We start from the raw sequence: 19,906 nt of genomic DNA on the forward strand, positions 1-19,906 counted from the left end.
ATCAGCTCCACCACATTAAACAACCTTTAAATGCTATCACTGTCATATATGGTACAATTGACCATAAAGTCAGAATTCAAAGTTTCTAGAGTGTGGCAGAAACCCTCTGAGTGAAAGTTAGATCTGGCCCTTCCTTTCTTCCCAGAGATTCTACTTTCACTGTGTTTTGGATCTGAAAATTTCTTATTTTCATCTCCATTCCCATCAATACACTCTTCTTCCTTAGGTGTATCTTATCTTATCTTATATATTGTTTTAATTTGCAAGGTCACTGAAAATATCCAATACAACAATGCATAGAAAATTGAGAAATAGGAGACCCAACTTTTTTATAAAGAGGGTTATGAAAGAGGAGGAGGATAAGGACTCCCCTATTTGGGAAGGTAGAGTTTGCAATGTCTTTTAGCCTCCCTTCCCCTTTTCTCTTATTCCCTTCCATGGGCAGGTGGGGGTGGGCAGGGCAGGATGCTGTGTTACACTTTTTCTCTTTCATTCAAAGTCCTGACTTGAGATTTCTTATGTAGGATAACAACGATTCAGAACAAAACCGACAAGAAGGAATATTCAATTCACATCATAAGTAGAGTGCCTTGTTTTCAATTCCCCCTTCCCAAAATACAACCCTAACAGTCTAGGGAAAGGAATCCTGTGTGTGAGACACATGAATCCACATTCCCACATTTACTGCAGTATCAACTCAAATAGTGACATCACAATCTCTCCAAACCATGAGCCACAGGGGCACCTTTGAATTAAAAATGAGATTGAATAGAAATGTATTAAAATTGAATCAGAAGTGAACTGGAATCTCCTAATAATTAAAATAACTAAAACTGTGGAATTGAACTGAGCTGTTGCTTCCTATCATTTGCTTTCTCGAATTTCATTTCACATTCCTGTGTTAAATCTTTGGTTTGACTTGGATTAGGTGCCTATCCCACGGTCAAGGTGCAGTGAGCATTGACACTGATTCTCCTAGCAGGACTACGTGATGTGGGGAAGGGGTATTTCAGTAACCAGACCACAAAAGACAAAAGGAAAGAGATCATGGGCAGACAGGAGCACTGCGTGACCATGACAGATCACACTGAAATTAAGATGTTACTGGAACAGAGAAAAGGATAGTAAACTTTGTTTGATAGATAGATGATTGATAGATAGATGACAGAGAGAGATGATAGGTGGATAGATAGATGATATAGATAGATAGATAGGTAAGTATACCTAGATATATATACACAGCATGGAGGAAAAATGTAGCTATACCCAAAAGGGAATCCAAGATATTAGGGATTAATATTTAAACATGAAAGTAACTTGGACAAAATTGTGAATAGACTAGTTTGAAAAAAAATCAAAGGTCTAGATTTTACGTGAGATGTTAAATTTGTGATGAGTGCGTTAAACAAAAGAAACAACTGCATTTTGTGGATAAAAAAATGCGAAAATTAATAATATCTTAGCCATGGGTTGTCTTCTTACTTTCTTTAAGATCACATAACTATATTATACACAAGCATATATACAAATGTGTGTTTTTGCGTTCTTAAGTTAGATTTACACATTTCCTATAATAAAATATAATTTTCTCAAAAGCAAAGAAATTATTTATCCTGAATAAATATCTCAATACTATGTCTATTAATAAATAAATTAATTGGTTGATTAATTAACAGATTAAATTGTGTGGGAGCTCTGATTTGACCTTTTTAAGCAGGTCTGATCAGTGTTCCAGAAAACCAGTCACTGGCGAATAATAGAAAATGGAGTGGAGTATTTTGTGGCCCATTGTATTTTGTTTATTTTACTTGATGTCTCTTTGCCATTCTTCTAAGGCAGAATTGAAAAGCTCTCTCCCAATGTCAGCCAACATCAGGCATTTTGCCAGACAGGCAAAGAAGTGGAGGTAATATCATAAATAAAGAGTAATGACTAAATTTATTTTAGAGCCTCTGCTTCTATAGCTTTGGAAAGAAAGTGATTCACAGCTGAGAAATCAGAATAATGCAATCAAAAATCCCTGTGGTACCATTCTTGACCTTTAAAGCCAACACACATCTGCCGAATGGAAAACTGAACAGGAAGCATGCTTTCAAACACTTGCCTAGTGGTGCTTGGTGGTTCACCAGTTAGACAATGTTCCTTATCAATATTTCAGAGTCTGGTGGAGCAGGTGCCCTTTGTAACCAAACGTCATATCAAGAACTGGAAAATAGAGTGACTTGAAGAAAGTCAACCCCAGTAGTACTAATCCTGGCTACCAAAGAATATTAAAAAAAACTGAGAAATATTTTTGAGAAATATTTCAGAAAACATATTTCTCATGCGGAGGTAAAACTCAGAAGCTTCAAAAGCTATCATGTATCAGTTGTTTAACTGCAAGAACAGAAAAACATTCATGCTGATACATGTGTGGAAGTTTATTTTAATACCTATAGATGATCTTACAAATATTTGTGAAATTAGAAAACATGCTCATCCGAGGTACATGCATCTGGAATTGGAAAGTTAGAGATCAAAGCCATGCTTTCATTTCTACTTCTCACTGGAGTATCTAATGTACTCTCCTAATTCTCTCCAAATACAAACTTGATAATGAGTTTTGCCTTTCCTTATCCCCAATGGCTCCAGCAAGCCATCTCATCCACTCTGGCTTTCTATCTAAATGACCACTCAACACTTAACAATATCTAATTAGCCTATACTCTTAAGGTTTCTAGTCCAAATCCTTACATAATCAGAAAGATTCACTATATGCCATATACATTAGGTTCCTTAGGTCAAAACTCCACTCCTGTTATGATATTAAAGGAGTTACACAGTACCAAAAAAAAAAAAAGAGAGAGAGAGAAAAAGATGGTTGCAACTTCAGTTGGCTGCAGAGTATCTACAAAGGGATTAAAGATAGGGAAGCAAGCTATCAGCTTCTTTACTAAAATTAGTAACATATATTTAATATATTAGGTTTACTAGCCTAAACCAATTGAGCTTATTTATTTTTCAAATCATGAGGGGTTATATTGTGATCTACAAGGTAAACAATCTGAAAATATGAATGCATGAAGTATACTCCCTTGCCTTTTTGGTTTTTTAAGGGTTATGAAAAAGAAAACGGAAAAAGTGGAAAATGGCCCAATCACTTTCTTAGAATTCCTAGTCAAATTAGCAAATCCTTGGGAGAAAAGAAAAGCATGGTGGGTGTATGGTGGGATAGGAAAAGATATGTTTTCTGGATGTAGATATGAATCTGTGAATCCACAAGACATTCAAAAGCAGCATTTGAATTTCTCACAGATTCACAGATTTTAACAATTCTCCCAAATTAAGTCCATATCTCTCCACCACCTGCCCCCCACAAACTTTCCAACTTCTACCTCAGCTGGCTACACTGATGTATTTACTGGTCCCTGTATGTAGCATGCCCTTCATGCCAACCTGGCTTGGAACATTCTGCCCTTCCCCTTTTATGTGATGAACTACTACTCATCTCTTCAGCTGGGATCAAGCTTTGCTGTCTATTGGAAACATTCCCTGACTCCCACAGAAGGCCTAGATGTTTCTTCACCCATGATTGCTACACTGCATTTTACAAAGCACTTAGAAAACAATGATGCACTCTTTTTTCTTTTGTCTTTATGTCTCCCTATAAAATATTTAAAAGTCATTGGATAATTTGCAACTGGCTACAAGAACCAAAAATAATGAAACTATTAAAATAATGGTTTAGGTCTTCATCATTACCAAAGGTTACTCTCTTTTTAAAAATCCATCCTCAGTTCCTGAACAATTTATAACCAATTAAATAAATAGAGCATACAATGTGTGTCAGATTGATACCAAAAAATGGCCCCTATTCTTTTTTCTTAAGTCTTTATTTAAATTCTAGTTAACATATAGTATAATATTGGAAAATGGCCCCAATTCTTCAACCCTACCCATGCCCTCTCACTCTTTGCAACCTAACTTTGGAATTTTTCCCTTTGAAACTGGACTGACTTGTGACTCACCTTAGTCCTTAAGTGCTCACTCTATACTGTGTCTTGAAGCTCTGCCCAGAAGGAGAAACGAGTCCAGGCTAAACTTCTGGAGCTTAAGGAGCCATGAGCCATGTGTTGCTGAGCAAAGTGCAGTAGGCCCAGATTGGGTCTTCCCAGACCTGTCAGCTCCCACAAATCCAACCACGGATGCATGACCAGCCCAGCCCAATCATAAAACCATCAAATGAAAGTAGGCACGTGGGATATACTGTTTATTGTTGGGAGCCACTAAATTTGGGGGTGATTTATTACTCAGCAACAGTTAACTGACACAAAACCATACAGAATTTTAAAACGAAAAGAAAAATATCCCCTTACCTTAGAATAGGGAACAAATGTAGCAAAGATCAAAATTGTAAATATTTAAATATTTTATGTAGAATAACAGATAAAAGAATCAATATAAACCAGTATCTAAACTAGGTTAAAAATCATATATTCTTTTTTATGGGGATATTTTTGTCATATTATTTTGTGAAAAACAGTTATCACTACATCAGGGTTTTGTATTCACATAAAAATAATCAAATGTCATAATAAAAGTACTTTATTCATAAGAACATAAACACTTACATCAATATCCCATTTTTTTATATTGCTATCCAGAATCCAATTTTCTTGTAAAGTTATATTTAGGCTCACAAAAATGATTGAAAATGTATCTTCCTCATTTGATTGCCTGGCTTTGCCATTACTAAAAGTGAGAACTAAAACATTAGCATCATTCTGCTACTTCGTTCTATCTTTTCTTTTTAATCTCTTGAATGAATGGCTTATTCAGATCAATATCCATGATTTATAAAGCTATTTCATTATCTGTAGTATTATATGAAGATTAATAATCCTTCTATTAAAATACTAGTATCTAGGGTGCCTGGGTGGCTCAGATGGTTAAGCGTCTGCCTTCGGCTCAGGTCATGATCCCAGGGTCCTGGGATCGAGTCCCGCATAGGGCTCCCTGCTTCTTGGGAGCCTGCTTCTCCCTCTGCTTCTCTCTCTCTCTCTCCCTCTCTCTCTCTCTCTCCTCCTCTGTCTCTCATGAATAAATAAATAAAATCTTTTAAAAAAATAAAATAAAATAAAATAAAATACTAGTATCTAGAAATAAAGGTGTGGAAAAATCAGTTTGTCTTAGACATAAATGTCACCACACATAGCTAAAAACAGTTCCATTTGGATCATATTTTCTATCTCACGGACTATAAAAGTCACATTTACTTTTACTGTATGGGAACTTCAATATTAACTTGATTAATTCCCTGCATAAGTCTTTTGTTTTTTAAATATATCATAATGTGTCTTTTCTTCTTTTTCCTAAAGAGAAGGCAGAGATTCAAGGGCCTTGGCAAAGTTTTTTAAGATTGGAAAATTTTAAAAGTGTAAGGATTTCAAACTAGGTATTTCTGTTTAATAATATATATGTTGTAGATAGAATCTGGAAAACTCAAAACCATGTATGAAAGAAAAAAAAATGTATAACTATAGAAAATTTTACACTGCATTTAAGTTATTCTTTTTTTAATTTTTTAAAATTTTTTATTATGTTCAGTTAGCCATCATATAGTACATCATTAGTTTTTGATGTAGCATTCAATGATTCATGAGTTGCGTAAAACACCCAGTGCTCATCACCACATGTGCCTTCCTTACTACCCATCACCCAGTTACCCCATCCCCTCGCCCCCCTCCCTTCTGCAACCCTCAGTTTGGTTCCCGGAGTCCAGAGTTTCTCATGGTTTGTCTCACTCTAATTTCTTCCCATTCAGTTTTCCCTCCCTTCCACTGTGGTCCTCCACACTATTCCTTATGTTCCACATATGAGTGAAATCATATAATTGTGTTTCTCTGCTTGACTTAATTCACTTAGCATAATCCCCTCCAGTTCCATCCATGTCGAAATGGTATTCATTATTTCTGATGGCTGAGTAACATTCCACTGTATATATGAACCACATCTTCTTTATGCATTCATCTGTTGAAGGGCATCTCGGCTCCTTCTGCAGTTTGTCTATTGTAGACATTGCTGCTATGAACATTGGGGTGCAGGTACCCCTTCTTTTCACTACATCTGTATCTTTGAGGTAAATACCTAGTAGTGCAATTTGTGGGTCATAGGGTAGCTCTATTTTTAACATCTTGAGGAACCTCCACACTGTTTTCCAAAGTGGCTGTACCAGCTTGCATTCCCACCCACAGTGTAAGAGGGTTGTCCTTTCTCCACAAGCTCTCCAACATTTGTTGTTTCTTGCCTTGTGAATTTTTGCCATTCTAACTGGTGTAAGGTGGTATCTCAATTTGGTTTTGATTTGTATTTCCCTGATGGCTAATGATGGTGAACATTTTTTCATGTGTCTGTTAGCCATTTGTATGTCTTCTTTTGAGAAGTGTCTGTTCATGTTTTCTGCCCATTTATTGACTGGATTATTATTTGTTTTTTGGGTGTTGAGTTTGAGAAGTTCTTTATAGATTTTGGATACCAGCCCTTTATCTGTAATGTCATTTGCAAATAATCTCCCATTCCGTGGGTTGCCTTTTAGCTTTGTTGACTGTTTCCATTGCTGTGCAGAAGTTTTTTATCTTGATGAAGTCCCAAAAGTTCATTTTTGCTTTTGTTTCCCTTTACTTTGGAGACATGTCTTGAAAGAAGTCGTTGTAGCCAATCTTGAAGATGTTACTGCCTAAGTTATTTTTTTTAAGATTTTATTCATTTATTTGAGAGAGGGAGTGAGTGGGAGCAGGGGCAGGGGCAAGGGGGAGGGAGAAGGAGAGGGAGAGAATCTCAAGTGTACTCAGAGCTCGATGAGGGGCTCGATCTCATGACCCTGAGATCATGACTCTAAGCTGAAGCCAAGAGTCAGATGCTTAACCAACTGAACCATGCATGTGCCCCTGCATTTAAGTTATTCTTAAGGCTTCAATCACAGACTGCAATGGTATCACTTATCTGTGTGATCTAAAAAAGCTGAACTTGTAGAAACAGAGTGGAATGGTGGTTACCAGGGGCTGGGGGGGAGGAAGTGGGGAGATGTTGTTTAAGAATACAAACTTGCAACTAGTAGATAAATAAGTTCTGGAGATCTAATGCACAGCTTGGTGATTATAATCAATAATACTGTATTATAAACTTCAAAGTCACTAAGAGACCAGATCTTACGGTTTTCACCAGAAAAAAATAAATGATAATTATGTGATATGATGGAGATGTTTGCTAATGCTAAGGTAGTAATCATATTGCAATACATAAATATATCAACACCTTGTACACCTTAAACTCACACAATGTTTTATGTCAATTATATCTCAATTTAAAAAATTGTTAGTCCAGCTCTGATCTCTTTACTGAGCTTTAAACCCAAGTATCTAATTATCCACCAGACATGTCCACTTGAATACACTACAGATCAAACAAACCAAACGATCCTCTTCCCCACAAGCCTTATTCTGTGAGCAACATCATGATTCTTTGTTCAAACCACAAACCTGGGCAGTAGCCTTGATTCTTGTTTTCATCAGTCTGCCTTCTCTGTTTGAAGTCCTGCTATGTCTATTTCCTAAATACGTCTCAAACTTGTTTGATTCACAATTGCATTAATCCAATTTAGGCTAAAATCGTATCAACCAAAACGCAAGCCACAATTCTCCAAATGGCCATGGACTTCTATTATTGATAAATCTGAATCCCATCATTTGCCGACCAGGGGATTAAGTGTCTTAACAAAATCCACAAAGTCCTGCATGTTCAATGTCCCGATAAACTCTCAACTCTCTGGGCACAGTGTACTGAGCTGCTTGCAAGTTCCATAATTCTCTCTCCCCTTGGAGATCTTGAAAATTCAGTTCCTTCCTCCTGGAACACTCTCACATAGCCCTCCTTTCCTTGCATAAATCCAACTTGTTTCCAGACACCTTGCCCTCCAGGAAGATTGGAGATGGACCCTCATGTTGTCTCCGGGGCCTCCTGTTTTTCTCCCATCACATCCCCACTCTATTGCTTCCTTACCTGTGTCTCTAGTTAGGTCCAAGAGACTACAACTTCTTCTCATCTAGCCTGGTAATATCTCTAATGCTCAGCATTAAAGCCAGTTCCTGGCTCAGAATGAAAGAAAAAAAATCAAATTGAATAAATCAAATAATGAATTAAAAACTTACAATAATTTAAGTGGATAACCCTGATTTGTTCACCACTTATCCCATTTCCAAGGTGGATTTGTTAAATTGAGCATTTTTCTTAATAAACCTTACAAGATTAAGTACTGAATCAACTGAGAAGGGAGATTGTTATAGTAAGTAGAAAGAATGCTAAATTAAGTCAGGATAGAGGAGACCCAGTTTTGAAATATATTTACACCTGTGAAACCATCACTGCAATCAAGATGGTGAACATGCCCAAAACTTGCCAAATTGTACACTTAAAGTAGTGTAGTTCAGTGCATGTCATTTACACTTCGATAAGCTTTTTTTTTTTAGTGAGTAGCATTAAATTGGTCAAGGGAAAACAGTGACAATATAGGAGCTTTAAACATAACGTGTTAATATGTATCGTGTGCATTCATTCATAGATGGTAGCTTTTGCTGTAAGGCAAAGGAGAGATAATCATATGATAGCAGCATAACAGGAGAGTTGAATTATTAAAAATACCACTCACCTGGGTTGGTTACATGATATGCTTCTTTCCACCATAGACCCTTCCATCCATCCTCTCCTGTAAAACATCATATAAACACAGAGAGAAGACACTTCACATTTTCTTTGCTACCAATGAATATGTTGGAAGCCACTCCATGTGGTCATTTTTGCATTCTGTTAAAATTGATTTAAAATAAAGAAATAGTAAAATTGCACATTAGACTTTTGGAACTGGAGAGTACCTTACAGAATTGGGTTCATATTCCTAGTATCGCAGATGAGCAATCTGAGATCCAGAAAATTGTCTGAGCTCTAAAAGGCCACGCAGTGGGCAATTGGAAATAGCATTCATATCACTCATTTAAAAATCCCCCAGTAGAGGGGCACCTGGCTGGCTCAGTCAGTAGCGCATGTCACTCTTGACCTTGGGGTTTTACGTTTGAGCCCGACTTCGGTATAGGGATTACTTGAAATAAAATCTTTCAAAAAAAAAAAAAAAAACCAAATTCTCCAGTAGAACACATTGCCAGAGGTCTTTTTTTCTCTGAGTTTTTTGATACAATTTATTATTTAATCAAATTCTGTATCAGTCATCTTCTCCAAAAAAGAATACAAATAATATATCACGTGAGGAACTTCATTCTATCTACTCAGGCAAAAATTAAGGCTACTCCTTGCTGCGTACATCCATTTTCACCACTGCCTTATAGTTTCTTTCAGGCCCACCAAAAGAATTATCCTGCTGAACTTTTCTTCTTCTCGAAATGTCTAAATTATTATATTCACATGGTAGGTGATTGGCCAAAATAAATCTATGTAATGAAATTTTGGATTCAGAGAAGTCTATCTGAGAAATCTACATTTTTACCGAAACATTTAGAGAAAAGCAGCCACAGAGGACCATCTCAGTATTATATTTCTTGTCAGCGTTCTGAGAGATTTCTTATTACCAATTACTTATTTTAGGCCTGAGCACTGAGATTATGGTTCATTTAAAGAGAAAACGTTTACAGTGGCTCACCATAAAGTTGCAGTATATAAGCTTTCCATCGCTAGGCAATATTCTCCTATGGTAGTAGAATATCTGCCTGCAAAAAAAGTTTTTGCATTAATCGTTGCCTTGACTCTCATTTTTACGAGCACTAAGCTACGTTTTGTAAGACTGAAAGGCATCTCAAAGAATGAAAATGCAGTTGACTGCTTTGCTGACTGATCTTGTTTACTTGTTTATAAAATTATAAAAATAAGTCATTTTCTTTTTTTCTTTCCTTTTTTTTAGGGGGGAAGGGTGGTGGTTACTGTTGTGATTATTGCTTTGGCCAAGTAGGGAGAAAAGATGGACAAAGAGAAAACAGGAAAGATTGTTTTTCTTTTTCCAGTTACCCAGAGAGATGCATAAGGCATTCCATAAAGTATTTATGCTGATTCTAATGAAATTAGAGCCCTAGATAAAGTGACTAATTGTCAGAGTTGTCTTTTACACAAAGCAGCTATTGTATTAATAGCTCTTAATTATATTATTATGGTTACTATCTTTCAATTAAGTTATGCAAAAAATACAACAATGTGAGTTTAGCAATATTTAGAAGGATACAGTGTGGTTTCTGTTACCCACTAGAAATGACCACTCATAGTACCCTTCCACATCTGAGCATCCCACTCAAAATGTGAAGATTTGATTTGGCTCAGACAATGATTCATGAATTCACACAATCTGCTTGTTTCCAGTAAGCACAAAACTGGTCTGTTTTAGTTCTGATAGGACTTAAAACGGTAACTCGCATATAGCCAAATTACGTAGCATGCCCTTACCAAACACACACTTCCCATTAATCAGGATTCTACTTTAACACCATAAACAAAACTAGCTAGACTGCTCATGGGACATCTGTGTATATATTACATGAGTGTAGCTCAGCACATTTTCACAAAGCAAACACACCCATGAATCCAGCACCCAGATCCCAGATCGAGAACAGACATCACAATTCCAGATACATACCTCCGCTTTTGGGCATGACTCGCACCCACCGGGCAACCACTAGCCTGACTTCTAAGACTCTTGTAAGCATTGTGTGATCTTGACTTATTTGTAAATGGAATCATTCCACTTTTGGAATGTTCACTGTCAAATGAAATGTTCACTTTTGTGTTTAGCTCCTTTTGCTCAACATTAGGTTGATGATATTTATTTATCTTGGTGTGGGTAGGTGCAGTACATTCTCATTGCTAATTAGTATTTTAATTGGGCAGGCTTTCTAAGAGTTGAAAATCAATGTAGTTTATATACAATCCATATATTTTGTTCTATATGAGTATATTATGTGACAATGTAGATGTATCTGCCAACTGGCAAGTTTTTAAAATAAAGATAAAAAATTATTATGTTTTCCCCTAGGTACCACTCTTTTCTTACAATGTTTTCCCTTTGTCTTTTGATTAGCTAGAGAGAATTATAGACGAAAATGTAGCTTGAGAGAAAAAATAGGAAATATCTGTTAACCATCCTCCACAGTAAATGTTAAAATTGCTATATACAAAATAATTACTTTTCAAATTTATAACATTCCCTGTTTTGCATTATGTCTACTCTCTTCAATGTGAGGAGGTTTTACATCTTATATTTGCATCATGCTTGAGAATAAAGCATTTTTACATTGTGTTCATTTATATTCCACAGAACTCTGTTAGAAAGGGCAGTTATCTCTTAAGTACCTCTTATGTCTTGTACAACACTAACTATGGTGTGATATTTTTTAAAAGAAAACATCAACAACCACAGAATAATATCATGGTTATTGTGCTTCAGGAAAATAGTTTGGGAGCTGAATATGACCAAGGCTCCTGGAAGTGCAGGGTAAGAGGAGAAAGTACTCACATTGGGAGAAAGCAACAGTCCTGTTTTCATAATACCTTTAATTCCCTTTGTCCATTTTGAAAGTGTCATTTTCACCTACCAGATTTCTTGTCCCCTCTCTTCTCACCAAAGTAGGACTTTGCAGTTGAATTTGAACTTGATGTGAGTAGAAGAGGACCTATCAAGTTAGAAAGCTATAGAAAGCACCAAGAGATAAATTTTTCAAAGATAAATATCTCTTAGCTGGTAGCGAAGAGCCACATCCTCATCTGGGAGGGCTAGTCCTGGCCCCATACAGATCCACAGAGGCAGGAAGTCCTTAGAAGAGCGAGCTCTCAAAGCAGTTGGTTGGGTTGTCGACATGTAAGAGTCTGAAGACAAGTAGTATGTTTTACCCATGACAAATGGGAATCATGAATCCTTCTATAGGCTGTTCGAAGTTTGTGAGAAGAGAGGACCAGGAGGGAGAACGTCAGGACCAACATCCTAAAGGACATCATGCAGGGAAACATGGATATGATGTATATAATAGGCAAATGTCACCCAGTCACTGACTCCTACAATGAACAAAGCAGGGACACAACCACAAGGTAAAATCAGCTGCAGGTGGATGGATATTCAGAATTTCAGCATTAGAAATTCTGGTTTTAACCTGAATTATTTAGCTCTCATTCTAGGATTCCTTGTACTTCTGCCAGCTGGGGATAGAGTTGGCCTTGGGTCTGCAGTACCACTGATGAAAGGCTTACAGCATTTGACAGTCAGCGTTGGGTGGTACGAGCTTAGCATAACATCGCTCAACCGTTCTTTCCCTACCTTCCTCTTCATAAAACTGGAAGGTTGAGTAAGAATATCTCTAAGGTATTTTGGTCGGCAATTCTCAATTTTTTCATCTTTTTATCATTTTCTCACATAATCTTTTTAGAGGTTAGCTCTCCTTAAGGTCATCTCCACCATATGATTCTGAAAAGTCAGACTCATTGAAATAGCAGAATTAATCTCGCCATAAAAATAGACAGAGGTCAACACAGTATCTAAGGCCAAAAGGAAAAAGCAGGGGAGCCTGTGATGAGAAAATTCTGCTCGACTTCACCTTTCTATTTCTTTTGGCTTTGGCTTTTATTGGATGCTATATTTCTGGAGGAACCATTCCCATTTGCTGCAGGTAAATGGTTGTGTTCTGAATTTATTGAGACAGGCAGCAGAAGGTCAAGGTATAGGCCAAGGGTAACTAAAACAGGGAAAGAGAACATTTGAGAATGATGTAGACAAATGCAAACTTCATGGATTAGGCATGTGTTGGCTGGAAAGTGGTAAGCATTTGCAGAAAAATATAACAGGCCTGATTTTAAACAGATAGAACAAAGGAAAGCGCTGAGCCCATTTATTTTTTTCATCTCCTCTATTCCCGAAATTGTCCTGGGTTGCGACAAATAATTCTGACAAATGAAAGTCCTTAAAATTATAAAGCATTGCCTATGGAATTTTTGTATTAGTCATATACTTAACTAGCTTTTAGGAGGAAAAAAGCCTGTAATTTTTACATAATACAAATTCAGTCTCTGGATTTTTAGGGAACATGTAGGTAGCTGTTCCAACCAGATGACACCTTTTTTTTCCCCCTAATGTAAAGGGTCAAAGATATCTTACATTCAAAAAAAGAAGAAGAAGAAGATAGCAGGAAGGGAAGAATGAAGGGGGGGAAATCGGAGGGGGAGATGAACCATGAGAGACTATGGACTCTGAGAAACAAACTGAGGGTTCTGGAGGGGACCGGGGTGGGGGGATGGGTTAGCCTGGTGATGGGTATTAAAGAGGGCACGTATTGAACGGAGCACTGGGTGTTATACGCAAACAATGAACCAGGGAACACTACATCAAAAACTAATGATGTAATGTATGGTGATTAACACAACAAAATAATAAAAAAAAAGAAAGAAAAAAATAAAAATAAAAAAATAAAAATAAAAAAATAAAAATAAAAACCATTTGAATGGGTTTAACTGAGCACAGATGTTCTTACGAAAATAAATAAAAAGGAAATGAGAAGCGGTAAACCAAACATATCTTATACTGTTTCCTTTACAACAAATAGATTCTGTTATCACAGATTAAATAGTTTAGGAATGTCTTCCTCTTAATAAATATTAAAAGCACTAAATTAGAATCCTCTTTTAATATAGCCCTATCTAGGACATGTAACTATTTTTCCTAGGTTCCAAGTTGGTCAAAACAAGAAGTCTAATAAATAGCTTTTAGTTAATAGCCAAATAAACTTCCTAATATGAGTTCAGAATTTAGGTGAGATGCTCTTACAAATGTATATATAAGTATTTAACCTGGTCATTACCTGCTAAAAGAATGCAGTTCATATGTGTGTGTAAAGCAAGGGGCTACTGTTAAAGAAAAGCAAAGTTTTCTTTAATTAAACTTTTTTATTTTGAGATAACTATGATTCACATGCAATGGTAAATACTAATACAGAGACATCTCATGTACCTTTTACCAGCTTCTTCCAACAGTAACATCTGGCGAAACTAAAATAAAATTATCACAACCATTATGCTGACATTGATGCAATCCACAGATCTTGTTCAAATTTTCCTTGTATTTGTGTTTGTGTGTATTTAGTTCTGGTCAGTTTTATCACACATGTAGGTTTGTGTATCTACCACCACAGTCAAGATACAGAATACTTCCATCATCATAAGGATCCCTCATGTTGCTCTTTTATAACTGCAAATCATTTTTAATCCCCCAAATGACAGGAGTCAAAATGAAAATGAAAGAAAAAGATTTTAAGGAAATTGAAAGAGATAAGAAAATATGAATGGGATTAGTAAGACACAAAAGAAGATAACAAGAAAGAAACACAGATAACGAATGCCTTGGCCTGGTTTTCTCCCAGAGAGCAGAGCCTGGAACAAAATCTTATATATAAGGCATTCATTTTGGGAATTGATACCAAGGAATCAAAATAAGATATTGGGAAGACAAGACATAGAAGGTGGAAAAGTTAATTTAGTTGTCTGTCTTTGGAGCTGATCAACACTGAGTCTGGTGGAGTTCGATCCTGCTGGGACACACTGAGGAATGATATAGAATGCACCCTAGAATTCACTAACAATGGAACAGAAAGGTGAGCCCTCCACTGGCCAAAGTCTGGTTCATAGGGCATTACCTCCTTCATACTTCAAGATACTCACCTGGGTCAGAGCCAAGCTGGATCCTATGGAGAGCCCACGCTGCAGCATCTCAGAAGGTCCAAGACAGACCATTATTGATATGGTGCAGCTGATAAAGATGCAGTAGAGTTATCTTTGTGAAGCTGGTTGATAGAGTGAAGGATACAGTATATGGTGGCCTGAGCAGAAGTGGGGTAGCACACAAGAAGTGTCTGACATCCTGAGTTTCATGGATGAAACAGGAGAACCACTGCTTAGTTATAAGCAAACTCCTCTCAGATGAGGTGCCTGATCAAACTTTTATTGCTTACCATCAAGGGCCTCGGGAAGGCTCCAATAAATTCCTTTGAACTGTCTTCCTTAAGCACTTGTTCCAGTGGACTTTTGCAGTAGTAACTTTAGAGCAATTAAACTCTTACAGTAATTTCTGAAGCTAAAGAGACTTACCTTTCTCCTTGCAATACTTACTTGATATACTAGCATCAAATGCTGTCTCAATTCTACTCCAGAGGTGGCTATATTTCAATCTGTGAACTGTTTAGCAGTCTTTGGTTGACTACACATATGATCTGGAGGATTGTTTATTGCATACATCATTTTTTAGCAGTTTCCACTATGACTGGCTGTTCAAGTAATACTTCTATTGGAGTCAATGATTTCATATCTTCTCTTTCTTGGTCCTTTCTGTAACATGGCTACAGCATAACTTAGTATTTCAAGAAAACATTTCGTTTCCCAAGGGATTTCCTGTTTCCTCCTACTTACCTGGCAACCATATTCAAAACAAACATTTCATCAAGACTCTGACACTTTGACAATTTAGGTCAGGACAGGCATTCATGTTTTAATCAACAAAATTTAAAAGAGAAAGAAAAGAAAGAAAGAAAGAGAAAGAAAGAAGAAAGAAAGAAAGAAAGAAAGAAAGAAAGAAAGAAAGAAAGAAAGAAAGAAAGAAAGAAAGAAAGAAAGAAAGAAAAAGACTTAACCTGCCCCAGAGATTTGTTGTATATCTACTTTTTTAAAACACAACTTCTTAAAGAGTTTATTTGTTTGTTTATTTGAGAGACAGAGAGAGCAGGAGCAGAGCGTGGGGCAAAGGGAGTGGGAAAGAGACAAGCAGACTCCCTGCTGAGCATGAAGCTTGATGCAGGGCTCAATCCCAGGACCCTGAGATCATGACCTGAGCCAAAGGCAGACACTTAACTTACTGAGCCACCCAGGCACCCTTAAAACACAACTTTCAGTTACTCCAGAAGTATAGGTTATAGGAGAAATATACTAGTCTAATAACTACCATAATGATTTTTTTTCAATGGAGTTGCAATTTGTACAGTGTTTTCAGTGCTAATATCGATGAAAGAAATTAATTTTGTGTTCATGACCATGAAATATGACAATTCAGAAGGTCTATTGATGGCATAATTGTTTCTCTAAAATTAAAAAGTTATCTAGCTCATTAAATCTAATGAATCAGTATAAATGAATATTTCCACATATAATTATAATAGAAAAGACAAAGAAAGAGAGTAAAAGAAATAAAGAAATGATGGTATTTTACCTACTTCTACAACTACCTTCCTTTCCTTACCCTACATTCTTTTATTGTTTTGTATTATTTTTTTTATGGTGTTTACCATAATACTGGATTTGCTTCATTAAAGTTTTTTGTGATTCTGTCTCTTCTGTGTGTGTTCTTCTGGTGAATGTTAAGGAAACAGAGAGACAAGAGGGATTTGACCTAGATATGGAATGCTCAGTTTCAAAGAACAGAGACAGTAGGAGGGAATCCTCCCATGTCTCATGATTTGAGAGCAGATTTGAAAGTGACAGGAGTGCAAGGAAGTTTTATGGTACTCAAAAATAACCATTTTTGTTTATTGTGTGAATTTTCTTGTTCTATTTGATAATGTGATTGAACCTACTTCAATGACCTAAAATGTACATCAGATGCATTGGTACAGATGCTGTCAGGCTCTCCAAAACATCATTTGGTGAGAGTGTCAAATGAGCAAAATAACCATATTCCCAAGAACAACTAAATATTGTCCATGAGCGGGGAAGGTGATGTAATTTCTGCAATGTGAGTGAAGGGAATGTAGCAATGCCGATATGCCTCAGAGTTGGCTTGGGCACTGACATAAACTGAGGAGAATATTAATTTGATGTTGGCGTTGTCCAGTTTATTTGCATTTTGCTAAACCACCAAGTAGGAATATCAGACAAACTAGTATATGCATGAGAATGGGTATCAGATGAAAGCTTCTGCTGGGAATACCCCTATTCATGGTCTTCAAAGTAATAAAAGTGCATGATTTAATAGAGGTATTGCTTTCCATGTATCTAGTGTTGAAGCTTGTAATTCATCTTAGTACATCAACACATTTTTCTAAGACTCAACTTTTTTCATTTTGACATCTTTGAAATTATACGATTTGTACATACACACACACACACATACACACACATATATATGCAGTACATCTTCTTTTCCATATCACAGTAAAATCAAGGAAATATAGTCATATCATTTATATTTCAAGTTGATACAGCTTTAAATCCCCATTTTAAAAAAATTAGCTCCCCAAACTAAATATTTGAGGATAAGTTTTTTAGATGACAAAGACCTTCCCATTGTCCATACTTTATGGCATGTAGAATTCAAAAATTGCAAGCAAAAGGTAGAAATGTTGCCTAGGCAAGAAACAGACTGAGTCACTGAAGCAGATTCCACCTCTCTCTCTCTCTCTCTCTCTTTTTCAGAGGTTCAAAGCTATTGTGACACCTCCTTTATTGAAATAGTTCCAAGCAAGGTCAAAAGGCTGGGAATTCATTTACAAGTGGTTTTTGAGAGTGAGGAGGCTGGAGGACAAAGGAAATGTTTTTTACTACACTCAAGTTTCTAGGTTTAGTAACTGGGTGAATGATGCCATTAAATGATATAGAGAATGACAGAGGAGCCAAATGAGAAATTGAGAATGGAGGGTAATTCAACCTGAAAATTTCAAATTCAAATGAAAGATGAAAGTTGATATTTATGATAAACTGCTGTAGAGTTAGATCTAGAAAGTAGCAGATAATTTTTGACCCTCTATCCTTTTGAAGAAGCATGCAGTTAAGAGTTCACAAGGGCTTTTAGAAAAAATTTTAGAAATATGTACATATCCTTTAGTAATACACTATGATTACATTTTTTAAAGATTTATTTGAGAGAGAGAGGGCGAGCATGAGTGGGGGGGTGGGCAGAGGGAGAGGGAGAGAATCTCAAGCAGACTCCCTGCTGAGCACAGAGCCCCATGGGGGGCTTGATCTCACCACCCTGAGATCATGACCTGAACCAAAATCAAGAGTCAGACGCCCAACAGACTGAGCCACCCAGGTGCCCTGACTATGATTACATTTTTAAATTTTTTTTTTAATTTTTTTAAGTAGGTTCCACGTCCAATGTGAGGCTCAAATTCACGACCGCGAGATCAAGAGTCACATGCTTTACCAACTGAGCTAACCAGGCGCCCCTAGTTATATTTTTATCAGTAAAATCATGTCTTAAGGGCTAGATCTGTACTACCCAATATTTTGAAATTTCTCAATCTTTACATTTTAGATGTGTGCTTCACAGCTGATAAGGCTGTCCTTCAGTTGGAGAATCTGTTCCATTTGCATTTAACTGAATTCTTATTTGGCCATGAATTCACCTTTCCACCTCCCCATCCTGCCTTTCTCTTCTGTTCTCTGTTCTTTCTTTGACTTCTCTTGTTTTGATCATTTTTCATTATTCTCCTTTACTCTCCTGTTAGCCTGGTAGATTTACAAACTTTGAAAGATTGCAAGGTTCTTTTATTATGCTTTTTAATGATGACCCAGAAATTATAACATACATCCTTGACTTATCAAAGTTGAATTTATGACTTCCAGAGCAGGCAGTGACCTTTAACCTCTTTTATTTTTTTAAAGATTTATTTATTTATTTGAGAGCAAGAGAACATATGCGCGAGGAGGGGGCAGGGCCGAGGGAGAGGGAGAGAGAATTTCAAGCAGACTCTGCGCTGAGCATGGAGCCCAAAGCGAGGCTCAGTATCATGACCCTGAGACTATGACCTGAGCTGAAACCAAGAGTCAGATGCCTAATCGACTGAGCCACCCAGGCGCCCCAGTGATTTTTAACCTCTTTAATTCCATTTGTCCTTCTCCTCACTTATAGTCTATCTTTGTTGTGTGGTTGAATCCTCTTTATTTTAATCCCCACAGTCATTGTCAACTAGTTTTTATAGACAATATTCATTCATATTTACTGATGTATTTGCCATTGCAATGCTCTTCTTTAAAACTTCCATCTTCAACCATTTGTTGGTTATTTTTTTTCTTCCCTCTTAAAAAAAATGTAGTTCTTTAATGTAGTTCTGCTTAATGACAAATCCTATTCAATTTTGTTTTCCTGAAAACATCCCTTTTTTAATTTTCACTTTTCAAGTGATATTTTGATGGGTTTGGAATTCTCAGCTGGCAGATATCTGCTTTCCATCTTTTGAAGATGTCATTCTGTTGTCTTCTAGCTTCCCCTGCTTCTGGAAGGAAGTTGGTGTGGTCTTCCTGTTGTGCCTTTGAAGTTACTGTTTTTTCTCTGGCTTCCTTTAAGAGTTCTTAAAGCAGACATATTTTACACATCTTGAGTACATGCTTTCTGGTTAATAATTAATTTGGGGGAGAGTAAAACAAAGCTTTTTAGTTGATTCTTAGCAATAATCTTTGCTGTTTTCAGTAAATGAGAGCGATCAACCTACAGTCATGATATACCCTTGACATACCAGGCTTGTTTCTAACAGCACTGTTCACTGTTTTCCCCGGTCACCAGACCATATGTATTTTCTGCTCTTTTTTTTAATCTTATTTACAAAAGGAATTTATGCAGAATTGTTATATCATTATTCATAGCAACATTATTTCATTATATCATTATTTATATCATCAATTATTATAACTATTCAAGGCTTCTCTTCAAATGAGATGTACTGAACATTTTCTCAAATAATATTGGTCAAATAAATCAAAATGTGTGCTTTTTTTGTTGTGTTTATTACAAATTCTGGTCATTTTTATAATTAAATTATTTTTAATTAAATATGAACCATCCACATGTGCCTTCTAGGTAATTATAACTGAAGTCTCTGATTATAAAACAATTCACATACAAAATATCCAACTT

The sequence above is a fragment of the Eumetopias jubatus genome, unplaced genomic scaffold, assembly GCF_037043125.1.
Source record: "Eumetopias jubatus isolate StellerSeaLion01/CBP00866 unplaced genomic scaffold, mEumJub1_p1.0 scaffold_5, whole genome shotgun sequence".
Taxonomy (NCBI): Eukaryota; Metazoa; Chordata; class Mammalia; order Carnivora; family Otariidae; genus Eumetopias; species Eumetopias jubatus.